Source organism: Meriones unguiculatus, chromosome 8 (genome assembly GCF_030254825.1).
Source record: "Meriones unguiculatus strain TT.TT164.6M chromosome 8, Bangor_MerUng_6.1, whole genome shotgun sequence".
Taxonomy (NCBI): Eukaryota; Metazoa; Chordata; class Mammalia; order Rodentia; family Muridae; genus Meriones; species Meriones unguiculatus.
Window position 1 is genome coordinate 81,271,831 of NC_083356.1, and position 17,936 is coordinate 81,289,766.

Sequence of the window (17,936 nt, forward strand, 5' to 3'; positions counted from 1 at the left end):
GTTGTTGTGTTTTCCTGGTGAATCAAACATTTCATCATTGTTAAACATCCCGTATTATCTCTGGAATATTCTTTGTTGTCTGTTATCTTCCTTACAATGTACTCTGTTCGTTTCCTCACCTTTTGGTTTTAGATTCTATGATTATAGGTATTAAAATTGGCTTCTGATATGGACTGTTTAATTGACTCATACATTATTAGACAATAGGCACTAGTATTTTACTTTCTTTTTGGTTAATCCAGCCCTTGCATGCAAGCACACTATTTCTGAACTACACTTAGCCCTGTGGGTTTGGTGACAAAGTTTCACTATGTAGCCAGGCTGACTCAGAACTCACCCAGATGGCTTCAATCTCTTGATCAAGCTGCCTTATTCTCCCATATGTTGAAATGAGAGGATTATATCACCATATACAGTGTCATGTCTTGAGGATTGCTTAGGGGATTGTGTTGGGGTTTTTATTGCTGTTAAGGACCATGACCATGACAACACTTATAAAGGAAAATATTTAATTGGAACTATGTTTACAGCTTCAGAGGTTTAGTCCATTATCTCCATGGTGGTATGTAGGCAGACATGGCTCTGGAAAAGGAGCTGAGAATTTTACATGTTGATTCACAGGCAGCAGAAGTGGCTGCTGGCCACATAGGGTGTACTTTGAGAATATGAGACATCAAAGCCTGCGTCCTTGGTGACACATTTTCTCTAACAAGGTCATACCTCCTAATAGTGCCACTCTGTATGGGCCACTACATATGGGGGGGAGGGCATTCTTATCCAATCCACTACAGGATTTAAAAACGCTTTCACATTGTCCAATCTGTGGTCAAAGTAGCAACAACTAACCTATGGTTCTCCCTTAAACTTCCAATAAACCTCTTTTCTTTTATTTCAGACACTCTATCTCTCAATAGCCCGACTGTAATGGAACTCACATTGTAGGCTGGCCTTGAACTTACAGCTATGCCTGCCTTTGCCTCGTGAGTGCCGGGATTTAAGGCACAAGCCACCATGCCGATTCCAATAAGCATGTTTAACTAAGCACATTTAACTTCAATAATATTATCTTACACCATGCATAAAATTTGTGGTATTTATACACTTTTTGTTTCTACGTATATTTTAAATCTTATAATACATTGACACTTTTTCCTTTAAATGACTATATCTTTAAGATACTAAAAAAATGTAGAAAGTAACAAGTTTCTCTGTTCTTTCACAAAGCTTCTGTCATTTCACTTGTCAGTGTACTACAAAAGTGTAACTTTTAACCTAAAGATTTTCTTAGACATTTCTTACAGTTGTGCAACAAGATTTTCTGCTTTGTTTTAAGCATAATTGTTTTTCCTTTATTTATTTACTTATTTAATCACTTTTCAGCCTGATCCCAGCCCCCTCCCTCCTCTTTTCCCAGTTCCTGCCCCATGCTCCTCCCCCGATTCCTTACCTCTCCTTCATAGAGAAGAGGAGAGGCCCCTAAGTGAACCAACTCGCCCTGACATCTCAAGTCCAAGCAGGACTAGGGTTATCTTCTCCCACTGAGACCTGAAAAACTTTAGGTCTCTGAAGAAAGAAATTGAAGAAGATGTCAGAAGATGGAAAGATCTCCCATGCTCATGGATTGGTAGGATTAACATTGTGAAAATGACCATCCTGCCAAAAGCAATCTACAGATTCAAGGCAATTCCCATCAAAATACCAACACAATTCTTTACAGACCTTGAAAGAAAGAGTCTCAGCTTTATATGGGGAAACAAAAAACCCAGAATCTCCAAAACAATCAACAACAGATCATCTGGAGGTATCTCCATCCCCAATCTCAAGCTGTACTACAGAGCAATAGTAATAAAAACTGCATGGTATTGGCATAGAAACAGAAAGGAGGATCAATGGAACTAAATAGAAGACCCAGAAATAAACCCACACACCTATGAATACTTGATTTTTTACAAAGAAGCAAAAACCATTCAATGCAAAAAAGATAGCATCTTCAACAAATGGTGCTGGTCCAAATGGATGTCTACATGCAGAAAAATGAAAATAGATACATATTTATCACCCTGCAAAAAACTAAAGTCCAAGTGGATCAAAGACCTTAACATAAGACCAGATACTCTAAATTGGTTAGAAGAAAAATTGGGGAGGAGCCTAGAACTCATTGGCATAGGAGACAACTTCTTGAAAAGAACGCCAGCAGCACAAGTTCTAAGAGCAACAGTCAATGAATGGGACCTCATGAAACTGAAAAGCTTCTGTAAAGCAAAGGACACTGTTGTCAGAACAAAATGACAGCCTACAGACTTCTGATATGGGCTCCATCTCATGGAGTGAGCCTAAAACCAAATCAGATATTGGTAGGTCACTTCCATAGCTTTGTCCCACCATGGTTCTTGCATATCTGCACATGGGACACCATTATAGATTAAAGTGTTTGTAACTGATTAGGGGCACTAATTTTTCCATAGCATGTAGAGTACCTTCCACTGTCAAGAGCATTATCTCATCGTAATGATGACTCCATTTAGGTACCAACTTGACTTCTCTGTGTTCAATGAGTTGGGTAGATTCTGTTTTCTGGAGCAGGGTGTTACCCTAAGTGTGTGGAGAGAAACCTGTGGTTTTGCCAATAGCCTAAGTTGCTTAGGGATTCCCGTGAACCCATTTAACCAAAAACTCAATTAGAAGTAACTCATTTTTGGTACTGGAAGTTTCATTTGATGACAAGACATACTCAGTTGTGGCTCTGTCAATCCCTTGCTATCTCATGTTTTCATTTAGGTCGCCTTCATATATGTATGTTTTTAGGAATTTTCTAATGTATTAGGTTTCCAGTCTACCCCCCAAGAGACCCTTAATTTTATCTGTTTCTTCCCATATTTTTGTCCTAATCAGCATCTTTCCCTCCTCTTCACTTAATTCTCTGTGCCAATCACCACCTCATCCATCTATAACTTTCTATTCTTTTTATCAGAATATGAAAACTTATTTCTGTGCTTCCACTGTCAAAATTTTGATCTGAGTCTTTCCTTATTTCCTTTGTACAGGGCTAAAAAAGACACATGGTCTACCTTAACCATCTTAGGCCCCAGGAGTATCGCCTAAAGTATGATCTTATACAGCAACTCCAGCAGCCAGAACTTTACCGTTTTCCTCAGTGAAATTCAAGCAACCATCATTGGGCATGAACACTGAGCTATTCTTGCTGTTCTTGAGGAGCTGCTCCCTGACAAACTTCATGGTAGTGGAATTTGGCTGTTTGGCTTCAACCCCTACTTTCCAGCACTATTCTCTTTTTCGTGAGAAGCACCTCCGAAAGGACTGGCTTTCAGAACTGTACCCAAGTTGGTTTTCTCATGTTGTTTACCATGCTGCTTCTGGTCCAATTGGTGACTGTGGGGCTTCTGGAAAGTACAGACACTAGGACACTTGCCCATCATTCCAGCACCACAGGCCTTAGCGAGAGAGGTGGTGCAGCTCTAATTAATGATTCTATTTCTTTTTGCTAGGGAGATCTCTATCTGTCTTCTTAGTTCTTTACTCTACACCTAACCTCTATGGTTTTATAGACTGTAGCGTGGTTATTATTAAGTTAATAGCTAATATCAACATAAAGGCAAATACATACCTTATTTGTATTTCTGAGTCAAGGTTACCTCACTCAGGATGATTTTTTTTTCTTGTTGCATCTATTTACCTACAATTTTTCTGATGTTATCTTTAAACAACAACAAAAATGACTTATTGGCACAGGAGTCATTGTGTAAATTTTCAACGTTTTCTTTATCCATTCTTTTGTTGAAGAAAATCTAAGTTATTTTTAATTTCTGGGTATGATGAATGCACAGCAATGAATATGGTTAAGCAAGTGTCCCTCTGGTAGGATAAAGCATCTTTTTGGTATATGCCCAAGAGTGATATATCTGGACCTTGAGGTATTTCCATTTCTATCTTTCTGAGGAGCCACCATACTGATTTTCATAGTGGGCACACAAATTTACATTTTTAGCAGTAATGCAGAATGTTCTGCTTACTCTATTTCTTAGCCATCATAGATCCCATTTTTCAATTGATCTTATATATTTTGATGTGTGTAATAAGACATCTCAAAGTAATTTTGATCCGCACTTCCCTGACAGCTAAGCATGTTGGACATTTCCTAAAGTGTTTCTCGTTTTCCTCAGTTACCTCTACTGAGAATTCTTTGTTGAGACTATCTTCCATTTTTCACCTGGGTTATTATTATTTTTTTGGTGTCAAGTTTTTTAAATCCTTTATATATATATATGTGATATATATGTATATATATATACATAACACACATATATATAAATATATACATATATACATACACACATATATATAGGATATTAGCCCTGTACTGGATTTGGGTTTGTTATGTCATTTTCCCCCATTCTCTAGGCTGGTGCTTTGTTCATTTAAAGCACAGATGTGACTTAGAGAGCACTACAGACATTTGTAAAAAAGGAAATGATAGAAAAGTAGGCAATTTCAGTCTGCTTCATTTATTTAATATTCAGAGATGTTGTTTGCCAATTGACATTATTTTTGGAAGTAAGTCTTTCCTTAAATCACCCGCAATAGCCAACCACAATCAAAAAAGGCATCCTTTCCAGGACCTATAAGAAATGTCTACCTCTTTTTTTTTTTTTTTTTTCTCAGAATATCTGTAGCACAGTTTGCAAGTACTTGGTTGTAAGTTGAATTCAATTAGATTACAATAATGGATTAAAGATGATTAAAATGGTCTATTTTAAATTTCTTCCAGTTACCTTGCAAGAAATCTGAACAAATTTCATGGATATTAAAACCTTATACATTTTGACTGCAGTAAATTTTTTAAAAGACCACTTTTTCCAAACACCTTACAGTTTCACAAATAATAAAAGAAATTTAATGTGCTTGATTCAGCAGCACATACACTAAAATTTATAAGATACAGAAAAGACTGGCATGGCCCCTGCACAAGGATGACATGCAAATTATTGAAGTATTCCATAGTTTTGTCTCGGATATGAACTCAGTGATGGGCTCTTTGATCACCTCCCCCTGGGAGGAGCAGTCATGCCAGGCCACAGAGGAAGATGATGCAGCCAGCTTTGATGAGACCTGATAAGCTAGGGTCAGATAGAAGGGGAGGAGGACCTAGGGAAATTGTATTAGGGGAGAAGAGGGAAGGTGAGTGGGGTGGGAGGAGACAAGGGAGGGGGCTGCAGTGGGGATACAAAGTGAATAAATTCTAATAAATAAATAAATAAATAATGAAAACAACAACAACAGAAAATTCATCTGGGTGTAGTGACAAATCTGTGTGAGATTGAGGACATGCTGGTTTATATAGCAAATTCCATGCCACTAAGGGCTACATAGTGAGACTCAGTCTCTATCAATCATCAATAAAGCACCAAACGCAGACAAATGAAAAAGATCATTGCATTCCCAGTACTGGTGAAGACGTAGCAACCTCTTTTCAAACGTTGACAGCAATGCTAATGCAGCAATTTATAAACAAAACCTAAAATTAAGTTGGAAGGTTGCTTCAAGACAATTACAATATTCATATTCTTTGAAACAATGCAGAGAATTCTACTAGCTTTTTGATAAATGTAAGTTAAAGTTCTAGACACCAGTTATAAATAAAGATAAGATCACAAGAGCATCCATCCTGAACAAGTAGCAGCTGAAAATATTCTATGCTTGCAGAATTAAATATTCATTGTAAATCCAAATAGTGAAGGACCATGTAGCCATTAAAATAATTTTTGAAGAACTTTTATGTTTCCTTTATTATAATGTACATCTTTGGGTGTCTATCTGTATATGGGTATATGCATACATGTAAATGCTTATGAGAGTGAACGGAAAGTAAAGACTACTGAACGTCTGAAGAAATTGTGAGCTAGATTTCTTGTATATATAAATATATATTCTCTCTTTTTAGGTGAGTACATGTTATATACAGGGATAGCTTACATTTAATATTACATAGAAGAGCCCTAGTTTGCCTCAGAGTAACTATTTATAGTGCCACATTTTACTCAAGTGTTTTTGTTATTTTGTTTGAAAAAATATTAAATAGTCCATATACTATAATTCAGAACCAATATCTTAACTCCAGTTGTTTTAGGTTTACCTACTTATACAAGCAGAAAGAACTTTAGCAGCATGCAAAATTTAGCCTAGTTTATTACACACAAAACAAATTATAAATTTAATTAAATAAAAAGTAAAATTAATAAATTTAATATAGCCTCTATTGTTAGTAATTGATTTTTTGTAAATAAACTACATTCAAAGAAAAGAAATATTAGAAATAACAATTATCTATGTAGCTATGAAATTCATATACAGATTTTGAGTAAACAAATTTGAAAGGTTTTCTGAATTTCCCAATTTGTTAAAAGTTGTAATTCCAATAGTCAGGAACATCAAACACTTCCCAATTTATTAGAAGCAGAGCACCATATTAAACCTCTTTGAGGATAGTGAATTGAGTTTTCTCCTGAAATTCTGTTGGCACCAAGAGAAAAATCTGGGACACTTAGGCAAATATTTAAGAGATGCCTGAACTGGTCCACCTGGGTCACAGAGACACAGCCCAGGGGAGGTGATCTGGGTGTGAGACTCAATCCTCATTGTCCTCCATCCGGAGGAGGCCTGTGTGGTGCTGGACCAGTGTTCAGCTTGCAGAGCTCTCTGCCCGCTCCCCATCTACCTGACTTACTTGGATTAAGCACACAGAGCCCAGTAGAGGTGAGCTAGGTGAGGGACCCGTGCCCATTTTCCCCCATCATGAAGAGGCCATTGTAGCACTGGACCAGCTTTCAGCTTGCAAGTCTTTCAACCTGCTCCTCATCTGTCTGGCCCACCGGAGACACAGACAGTGAACCCAGTGAAGGGACCACCAGACCAGCAAACACCAGAGTCAACTAGATAGCTAAAGCCCAGTGTAAGAACACAAGAAACAAAACTCAGGGCCATATGCCACCACCAGAAACCAGTGGTCCTTCTACAGGAAGCCATGAAGATACTATCACACCTGAAACACAAGAAAAAGATTTTAAGTCTGTGCTTATAAATATGATAGAAGCCTCAAAGAAGGGAAAAAACGCTCTCAAAGTAGCACAGGAAAATGCAATCACATAGGTGAAAGAATTGGAAAATCCATTAAAGAAATTAAAGGAATACAAATAAGAGAAGGAAATGAATAAAACAGTCCAAGATCTAAAAATGGAACTCGAAGAAAGAAACACACACACACATACACAATCTGAGAAAATCCTGGAGATGGGAAACCTAGGGAAGAGGACAAGAACTACAGACACACACATCATCAACAGAATACAAGAGATGGAAGAGAGAATCTCAGGAGTAGCAAATATGATTGAAGAAATCAATTCATCAGGCAAAACAACAACAACAACAAAATGTTAAATCTAAAAGGCTCCTGACTCAGAACATCTAAGAAACCTGGAGCACTATGAAAAGAAGAGAAAAGAAAAACCTAAGAATAAGAATAGAAAAAGAAGACACCCAGCTCTTAAAGTAAAGAAAATATTTTCAACAAAATCAGAGGAAAACTTTCCTTATCTAAATAAAGACAAGCTTATAAATATACAAGAAGCTTACAGAACACTAAATAGATTGGACCGGAAAAAAAATCAGCATGCCACATAATAACCAAAACACTAAATGTGCAGAAGAGAGAGAATATTAAAAGCTGCAAGGGAAAAGGTCGTTACATATAAAGGCAAAACTATCAGAATTACACCTGACTTCTCATCAGAAACACTAAAAGCCAGAGGGATTGAAAAGCTATCTTACAGACAATAAGAGTCCATAGATGTTGGCCCTGACTACTATACCAAGCAAAACTTTTAATCACCAGAAAGGGAGAAAACATGATATTCCATGACCAAAAGAAATATTAACAGTACCTATCCACAAATCCAGCCCTACAGAAGATACTAGAAGGGAAACTCCAACCCAAGGAGGCCAACTACCAGGAAGACAACACCCAGGAAAACGAAAGTAATAAATAACTCCTCATCATCAAAACCAGAAGAAGGAATCATTCACACATACACTCTACCACCAACAACATGAAAATAACAGGAAGTAGCAACATCTGCTCATTAATATCTGTTAACATCAATGGCATCAACTCCCCAATAAAAAGACACAGGTTAACAGAATGGATATGAAAACAGGACCCCTCTTTCTGCTGCATACAAGAAACACATCTCAGTAATAGAGGCAGATGTTACCTCAGAGTAAAGGGCAGGGAAAATGTTTTCTAAACTAACAGACCCAAGAAACAAGCTGGAGTAGCCATTCTAGTAACTAATAAAACAGACTTTCAACCAAAGTTAATAAAAATAGATGGAGAAGAACACATCATACTCATCAAAGGAAAAATCCACCAAGATGTTTCAATTCTGAACATCTATACCCTAAATACAAGGCCACCTCATTAGTAAAAAAAAAAAAAATATTACTAAAGGTTAAATCACATATGGAACCCCACCCATTAAAGGGGGGAGACTCCAACACCCACTCTCTCCAATGGACAGATCAAGACAGAAACAAAATGGGGAAATAAAGAGACTAATATGTCATGAATCAAATGGACCTAAAAGATATCTACAGAACATTTCACCTAAACACAAGAGACTATACTTTCTCCTCAGCACCTCATAGAACCTTCTCCAAAATTGACCATATACCCTGTTACAAAGCAAGCAAAGCAACAGATATAAGAAGATTGATATAACCCACTTCATCTTATTATATCATATCAGCATGGATTAAAGCTGGAATTCAACAACAGAAACAAAAAAAGCCTACAAATTCATGGAAACAGAACAACTACTTACTCAATGAAGAAATAAAGAACAAAATTAAAGACATTCTAGTATTCCATGAAAAGGCACAAGATACCCACTCTTATGGGGAAAAATGAAAGCAGTGCTATGAAAAATGTTCATTGCACTAAATGTCTTCATAAAGAAATTGGTGAGATCTCATACTAGTAATTTAGCAGGATACCTGAAAGCTCTAGAACAGAAGGAAACAAAGCACCAAAGAGGAGTAGAGAACAAGAAACAAAGTCAGGGCTAAAATCAATAAAATGGAAACAAAGAGGATATTATTAAGCCAATGAGGGCTGAAACACTTGAGTGGACAGTGTGTTCTTTTGTTATCCACCGTGTTGGAATAGGGGTGAATATCTTATCTTGTAAATGTTGCTCATGGCCATTTCCTGTGAAATTAAAGGGGCTTGACCATGTAGAAGGGTAAGGCTAAAAAGAAAAATGAACTCAGGTGCCTGGAAATTCTTAACAACATGCAAATAGATAGTCTGTATTTTCCTCTTGCGTGTTCTTTTCCTAAAGTAATGAACAGCAGACTGTCAGGGGCATGTTCTCCATCAGCTATTCCTGTAGGTTTGTGTTGTGAGCCAACAAAACAACAGAAGCATAGTAAAGAAAATGACATTGAAAGCATCCCTTCCAAGAGAAGAGCAAAAGTTCAGTGGAGACTTATTCATTACAAGTAAAAAAACTAGAAATCAAGCTCACTGTTGACAAAGCAAACTGTAAAAGAGGTCTTAAGACATACAAAATTAACACGAATGACCTCAGTAACAACTTTCTCTTTGCTTTTTGAATATCTGCAAAACTGTTCTACAATCCTGTTCAAAACACACAAACATGTAAAATAAACAACCAAAATAAAAATACAGCAATGGCAGCATCAAACAACAACAATAACTCATAGGTTATGTTAGGTCTCAGAGCTAGTGGTCCAGCAAGACCTTTCTAACCTTTGATAATCTTCTAGCTGTTGTTTGGAACAGGTCAGTGGGCAAATTTTTGTCAGCAATAATTTCCCATTATGAGAGAACATTTGGATATTAGATGATGTACTCAGACCAGGCCCTTGTGTTGACTCAACCTTGTCAGCATCATTAACAAACAGAGGTGGAGTGATCAGTTCCATTCCCACAATCCTCAGAGATAAACAAGGATGAATCACAATCCTAGCTTTCCTTTTATGATTCTGGGGAATCATCTGTCACAGATCCAGTGAAAGTATAAAAAATGCTTAAAGCAAAGAAAAAAAATGCAAACACAAGGCAAAAGGTAACCAAGCCATCCTTTGAGAAGGCCAGGGATTTCTGCACAAATATCCCCAACAGGTCCTCGCCATGTTGGGACCCAACTCCTCAGGCCTTGCCATAAGGAGAGAGGTCTGCACTCTTGCACCTTTCCCAGAGGAGGCTTGGCCCCCTCCAGTTCAGTATTTTAACTGGAACTGAAATTTATTCAGGCAGTGTTTGCTCGTGCTGTGTGACTTGATGGCGTGCACAATGAAGCGAGCACATTTGTGTTTCTAACCAAAGCTGTAGTGTAGTTCTGCAATGTAACATAGGTGAGTAGTGCTGGAAATGCACTTTATGTTTGATTTTGAATTCATTTTTGAACATTCGTATGTTAAGAAATCTTTTATTGTTTACAGCTTTTGACTGATTTCTACATTCAGTTATCCTGTGATCTTGCTGGAGGATAGAGCAAACCTAGAAAATCACTTATGGTCTCAATTTCTCTTTCACAAACAAAACAAAACAAAACAAAAAACAACTGGGCTTATAATTATTATATCAACCATAAAATCTATGATAAGCTCAAATGTAGTAATCTGTCAATTTTAATGACTACTCAACTTGTGTCATTCATTGAGGAAACATTACTGATTATTATTTTTAACAGAATCTCTAACTTTGTTATTCACTATGAATTCCTTAACACTTTTGTTTATGCATTGCTCATTTCATGTTACAAAGTATTCTTTGATGGACAATCTGACTCATTTTTGAAATTAGAAATCACCTCAGGTGAATCATTTTTTTTTGTTTCCTTATCTTTAATAGCTTAGAAAAACTTTAAAGTATTTTCTTTTGAAATGTAGTTTGTTTACCCAATGAAATTCTCCTAGAGGAAACTAAATTTTCATTTTCTAGTTGTTATTATTAGAGATGTTTTCTGGGTTGGGGATGTGTATACTTTTCTTTTCAGATCTAGGACCCATCTGGTGCAGAATTGTATAGACTGTGTTTGATGTCTAAGTCTCTGAGTTCTTCCATGTGTCTGTCATGTTGGTTTAGAGGGCTCTGTTTTTTATTTCTGTTTGTTTGCTTTTTGTTTTGGTGTACTCCATCCCTTTTTTTAAAATTTTTTTTTATTAATTACACTTTATTCACTTTGTATTCCCTCGTAAACTCCTCCCTTGTCTCTTCCCATTCTCACCATTCCTCCCTTCTCCACACAAGCCCCTCTTCAAGTCCACTGATAGGGGTGGTCTTTCTCTCCTTCCTTTTGATCCTAGTCTATCAGGTCTTATCAGGACTGGTTGCACTGTCTTCCTCTGTGGCCTGATAAGGCTGCTCCCCCCTTAGGGGGAGGTGATCAAAGAGCTAGCCACTGAGTTCATGTCAGAGACAGTTCCTGTTCCCATTACTAGGGAACCCACTTGGACGCTGAACTGTCATGGGCTACGTCTGTGCAGGGGTTCTAGGTTATCTCCATCAGTGGTCCTTGGTTGGACAGGAGCACAAAGCTGCATACTCAGACCTCCATCCCTTCTTAACACTCTTTCTGCCACTCGCCATAATGAAGGCGTTAGAGGTTTACCACACCAAAGAAAACAAAAGGATTAAATGTATCCCAGGCCAGTAAGTCAAAAGAGAGAACACACACACAGACACACACAGAGACACAGAGAAAGAAAGAGAGAGAGAAAAGAGAAAAAGAGAGAGAAAGAGAGAGGGTGGGAGCGAAACACAGAGACAGAGACAGAGAGAGACACAGAAACAGTGAGAACAACATCAAAATAAAAGCTATCATCCAAGAACCGTGGCTCAACATCAAGGATAGACATCACCTAAGAATAAAAGATCCTCCAAAGAAACAAATTTAGGAAACAATCTGGCACAACCATTTTTATATCTAAGAAAACAGAAAAACAAACATTAATTAGAAGAGAAGAAGAAATATAAAAGGATACTACACTCATCAAAGGAGAAATCCAATACAATGCCATTTCAATTCTTAACATTTATGCCTCTAACACAGTGTCACCCTTGTTCATAAAAGAAATTGTTATAGATTAAGTCGCATATTGGTCCTTACACACTGATAGTGGCAGATTTCAATACCCCACACTTGCCAATAGAGAGGTCATCCAGACAGAAAATAAACAGAAATGCTGGATTTCATTGATATTATAAACCAAATAGACCTAAGAGATCTTTACAGAACACGGAATTTTCTCCAAAACTGATCAAATAGTCAGAAACAACACAACTCTTAACAGATATAAGAAAACAGAAATCGCACCCCGTATCCTAGTATCCAAGTGGGTTCCCTAGTAATGGGAACAGGGACTCTCTCTGACATGAACTGATTGGCCTGCTCTTTGATCACATCACCTCCCCCTGAGTGGGGAGCAGCCTTACCAGGCCACAGAGGAAGACAATGCAGCCAGTTCTGATGAGACCTAATAGGCTAGAGTCAGATGGAATGGGAGGAGGACCTCCCCTATCAGTGTACTGGGGGAGGGGCAAGGGAGGAGAAGAGGGAGGAAGCCTGGGATTGGGAGGGAATGAGGGAGAGAGCTACAGGTGGGATAAAATGTGAATAAACTGTAATTAAGAAAAAATAAATGAAAAAAAAAAACAAACAACAGCAAAAAAGACTGGATAACAATATGAACAGAAATAACAGAACGCTTACAAACTCATGGAAACTGAACTAAATGAAATAACACTGCTAAATGAAAAAAAAAGTTCAAGACACAAATTAAGAAAAAAATTAAAGACTTTCTAGCATTGAATGAAAAATTAATGTACAACATAACCAAACTTATGGCACACAAAAGCAGTTCTAAGAAAGTTCATAGCATGAAGTGCCTGCATTTAAAAAATGGAGGTATCTCATACAAGTAACTTAATAGCACACCAGAAAACCCTAAAACAAGAAGAAAATTCACTCAGTGAAGAATATGGCAAGAAATAAACAAATTAAGGGTTAAAATCATTAGAGGTGAAACAAACAAATAAAGCAATACAACACAAAGAATCAATAAAACAAAGATTCTGCTGTTTTTGTTTGTTTGTTTTGAGAAAGTTAAGACTGACAAACCCTTATCCAAATTAAAAATTGTTCAGAGAATATCCAAATTAATGAAATTAGAAATTAAAATGGGTCATAACAAGAGACACTGAGGAAATCTAGAGATTCAAAAGGACATACTTAAAAAACAAAACAAAACTGTACTCCAGGCAAAATTAGAAAACTTAAATAGATCCTTTTCAAACATGTACCACTTATCAGAGTTAATTCAGGATCAGATAAGCATTTTTAATAGAGCAGTAGCCCCAATTGAAGCAGCCATTTAAAGCCTCCAAAGCAAAAATCCCAAACCCAGATGGTTTTAGCTCAGAATTCTGTGAGACTTTCAAAGAAAAGTTACTGGCATTACTCCTCAAGTTATTTAACAAAGTAGAAACAGAAGGAACATTTCTCAGTTGGTTTTATAATGCCACAATTACCCTGATGCCCAAACCACATGAAGATTCCCTCAAAACAAAGAGAGTTACAGACCAATTTCCCTCATGAATGTAGAAGCAAACATTCTTGATAAACTACTTACAAACAGATTCAATATCACAATCAAAAGATGATAAACCATGTCAAATAGGCTTCATCCCAGAGATGCAGGGATGATTCAACACACATTTTAGTTTGAATCCAATATCTCAAGACATTAGGGTCCTATCTTTTTTTTTTTTTTAATTGTCTTAAATTAGTCTCTGTCTTTGAAGGTAAGATGTTTTCTTGGAGACAGAAAAATTAAACTAAATTGAAAAGATGATTTTTTTCTTAATTTTTTTGATTGAGGAATTAAGATCATTAGTTTTTAAGGTTATTCTTGATAGATATGTATTGATTGTTTACTGTTTTTGCTCTTGATCAAATTTATGTTTCAGTAATTATAGCTTTATTTATCTTGTTTTTTATTTCTCTTTTCAGGCTTTCAATAATCTCTGTAGGTCTGGTTTTGTAGACATACAGTCTTTTAGACTGTTAATATCACAGAAAGTTTTTTTTTTCAATCTTCCCTTCAATTGCACCAGGAAGTTTTGCTCTGTAGTTTTGTTTGGAATCTGTTGTGCTTTACAATTTTGAATCCTTTTTTTTTTTGACTTTTGTTTCCATTGAGATGTTAGCTCTTTGGTGTATTTCTTATTATAGGACTTCTGTTTCTGTTTCTGTTTTTTCTTGCTGCTTTCAGTATGATATTTTTGTTCTAGCTCAAATACAATATTTCATGGAAAATTTCTTTTCTATTCCTGTCTATTTTGTTTTATGTGTTTCTTTTATCTATATAGGTAACTTTCCTTAAACAGTGGGCTGCTTCTTCTATGAGCCCCTTGAAGATCTGATCTATGATACTGTCACTGGAGTCTTCTCCTCCATCAATACCTGCATTTCTAGATATGGTGGGTTTTTTTTGTGGTTCTTTTCTATTGTGTGATTAAAAATATTTGCATTCTTTGACAGCATAATCTAATTCTTTTTGAAAGCAGTAGGAAGAGAAATAGAAGTAATGGAAGTAATGGAAGAATGTATCTTACAGGCTTTCTCCTCCTGTCTTTTTCACTTTGTAGGACCATATGCCCAATAATAGTACCATCCACAGTAGCCTGAGCCATTCAACTTCCATTATATTTCAAGAAAACATCTCACAGGCTTGCTAATAGCGCAATCTAATGAATGACTTTTCTCAATTGAGATCCTCTCTTCTCAAATTTTACAGATTGTGTAAAATTGGAAAGAAAGAAAGAAAGAAAGAAAGAGAGAGAGAGAAATAGAGAAAGAAGGAAAGAGAAAGAAAATATAGCTACCAAGTTACCAAGTTCTGGGAATATGGGAATGGCACAGCATTTACAAATGCCGTGTGATCTGAGCTAGGCCTACGAGTGTGGCGTGCTTTGGGAAGGTAGTGTTTTGGTCTGGCTTTGGCTTGTATAGGTTTTATCCATGCTGTTGCAACACTGTGAGTTGTAATGAGGAGTGTGTGCACTTGCCTTTCCCTTTGATATGTAAGTCTTCTGCAGAAACTGTCAATTCTTTCTAAAGGGTATATTAAAAGGGTGGATGGCTTGACTTCTGTGAGAGAGAAGCAGCTGTGAGTTCCACAGTTTTTCCATGAGATGGCTGCTGTGACACATTACTAATTTCTCTTTGGAGAAACCCTTACCTCTATGATTGTTGGGAGTGTGCAAAAAGCTGATGTCAGCTCCCAATCCACCTTGAGACAAGCAACACCTAGTAGCAAATTTGAATTTGGGTCATAAATGACAGTGAGTGCTGCTTAGCCACTTAAAGAACTATGGAAAATCTTCCAGAGACATTCGGATATGTTTTTGAGAATATTACTGAGATTCTGAGCTTGAATTACACATCAATTTAAAATCCAAAGCCAACAGTTAAGAATTTAGCAAGGCTACACTACTGAGACAGTTCTTTCAAGCTTTCTTCTTTGCTTTAAAATCATAGGGCACACCTAAGATAATGGAGCTTATACAATCATTTTAATGAGAAAAAAACAGGTGTTGTTAGTAGAAAAAGATGAGCAGACCTGGGAGACGAGTTTTCTGCAGCAATGTGTTGATATTAAGACATGAAGTATTTGCTCCGATAGCATGCGAATCTGGAAGCAAATCTTTAGCTCCCAAGAATCCCCAGCATGCATGTAACAGTAACAACCAGCTATACCTGTGGGTGTCTCTAATCCCAGCAGTATGGGCTGGACAAGAAGCAGCTTAGAAGCCAACCAGTCTAGCCAAAGTTTCAAGTTTCAGTTTCAGCAAGAGACCCTGTTGTAAGAGAATGAGGTAAATAACAATAGAGAAAGACACCCAATATCTTTGTCTGTGTGTGTGTGTGTGTGTGTGCGCGCGCTTTCACGGCTCCCCTGCCAGTAGAAACATATACCTTTACACATATGTACACAACTGCATATACCATACAAGAGCCCCAGAAGGCAGAGCCTAATTAAGTCATAAGGACTTCACCTTAATGCCTAGACTGCAATATCACTTTACAATGTCTGGAGAGAAGAGTTATGGCACCTTGCCATTCTTTCCTGTAACTGCATGAAAACAACAAGAAGTCTTTTTTCTTTTTTCTCCACCAGGTACAGGGGCAAAGCGACACACTAGAAGCACTGATTGGCTTGCCAAGCACTAACCCTGACACTTACCTTGATCCTGAGCTTCATGGGCTTTGGCGTAGTGAGGGATAAATCTCTATTAGCCACAGTAAAGTAACCAGTGTAGGGTACTTTGCCATAGTAGCATAAATGGACTGGGGTATCTACTAAGCACAAGTGGGAGTTATTATAATCTTCAGAGAGGCTTGTTTGGCGTTTGGCATGGAAGATAAATTTGCTATTAGAATTATTATATTTTTTCCAGAATAAATTATATACCACAGAAGGAGGCGGTCATGTGGACTGTCCTATCACTCTCTGCCTCATTCTTATGACAGAGTCTACCACTGAACTTAGGAGTAAACTGGGGACCAGTGAGTTCCAGTGATCCTCCTGCATCTGCCTTTCTCAGTGCTGGGTTACAGATACCCCTTCAATCCCAGACCTTTGACAAGTATGACACACAGGTATGCTCAGTCCCTCATTTTGACACTTGTTACCCACTGAGACCTCTCCATAGCCTGGCAAACTGCATTTGAAAGTGTCATGCTCAATTCTTTATACAATTATATTTTTGAATAATTTCTTTTTTATTTTATTAATTACACTTTATTCATTTTGTATCCCCCCATAAGCCCCTCCCTCCTCCCCTCCCGATCCCACCCTCCCTCCCCTTTCGGCATGCATGCCCCTCCCCAAGTCCACTGATAGGGGAGGTTCTCCTCTCCTTTCTGATCTTAGTCTATCAGTTCACATCAAAAGTGGCTGCATTGTCCTCTACTGTGGCCTGGTAAGGCTGCTCCCCCCACAGGGGGAGGTGATCAAAGAGCAGGCCAATCAGATTATGTCAGAGGCAGTCCCTCTTCCCATTACTATGTAACCCACTTGGACACTGAACTGCCATGGGCTACATCTGTGCAGAGGTTCTAGGTTATCTCCATGAATAGTCCTTGGTTGGAGTATGAGTCTCTGGGAAGTTCCCTGTGTTCAAATTTTCTTGTTCTGTTGCTCTCCTTGTGGAGACCCTGTCCTCTCCAGCTCTTACTATTTCCCACTTCTTACATAAAATTCCATTCACTCTGCCCGTCAGTTGACCATCAGGCTCAACATCTGCTTTGATAGTCTGTAGGGCAGAGGCTTTCAGAGGCCCTCTGTGGTAGGTTCCTAGTTTGTTTCCTGTTTTCTTCTTCTGGCTTTCAGAAGCCCTCTGTAGAAGGTTCCTAGGTTGTTTCCTGTATTCTTCTTCTTCTGATGTCCATCCTCTTTGCTTTTCAGGATGGGGGGATTGACCATTTTAGTTAGGGTCCTCTCTCTTGCTTAGTTTCTTTAGATGCACAGATTTTAGTGGGTTTGTCCTATGTTGTATGTCTATATGAGTGAGTATATACCATGTGTGTCTTTTTGCTTTTGGGACAACTCACTCAGGATGATCCTTTCCAGGTCCCACCATTTACCTGCAAATTTCATGATTTCCTTATTTTTCATTGCTGAGTAATACTCCATTGTATAGATGTACCACAATTTCTCCATCCATTCTTCAGTTGAGGGGCATCTGGGCTGTTTCCAGCTTCTGGCTATTACAAATAAAGCTGCTACAAACATGGTTGAGCAAATGTCCTTTTTGTGTACTTGAGCCTCTT

The 17,936-nt window shown here is 37.6% G+C and overlaps 1 non-coding gene and 1 pseudogene across 1 annotated transcript; one reads left to right on the top strand and one right to left on the bottom strand.

Moving 5' to 3' along the window:
• Window positions 1-3,002: 3,002 nt before the first annotated feature.
• Window positions 3,003-3,434, bottom strand: LOC110565645 (small ribosomal subunit protein uS12-like; annotated as a pseudogene).
• A 1,482-nt stretch (window positions 3,435-4,916) lies between these two features.
• Window positions 4,917-5,023, top strand: LOC132656179 (U6 spliceosomal RNA). The gene has a single exon (XR_009594102.1). It is a non-coding gene; the product is annotated as a U6 spliceosomal RNA (small nuclear RNA).
• The last annotated feature ends 12,913 nt before the right edge of the window (window positions 5,024-17,936 follow it).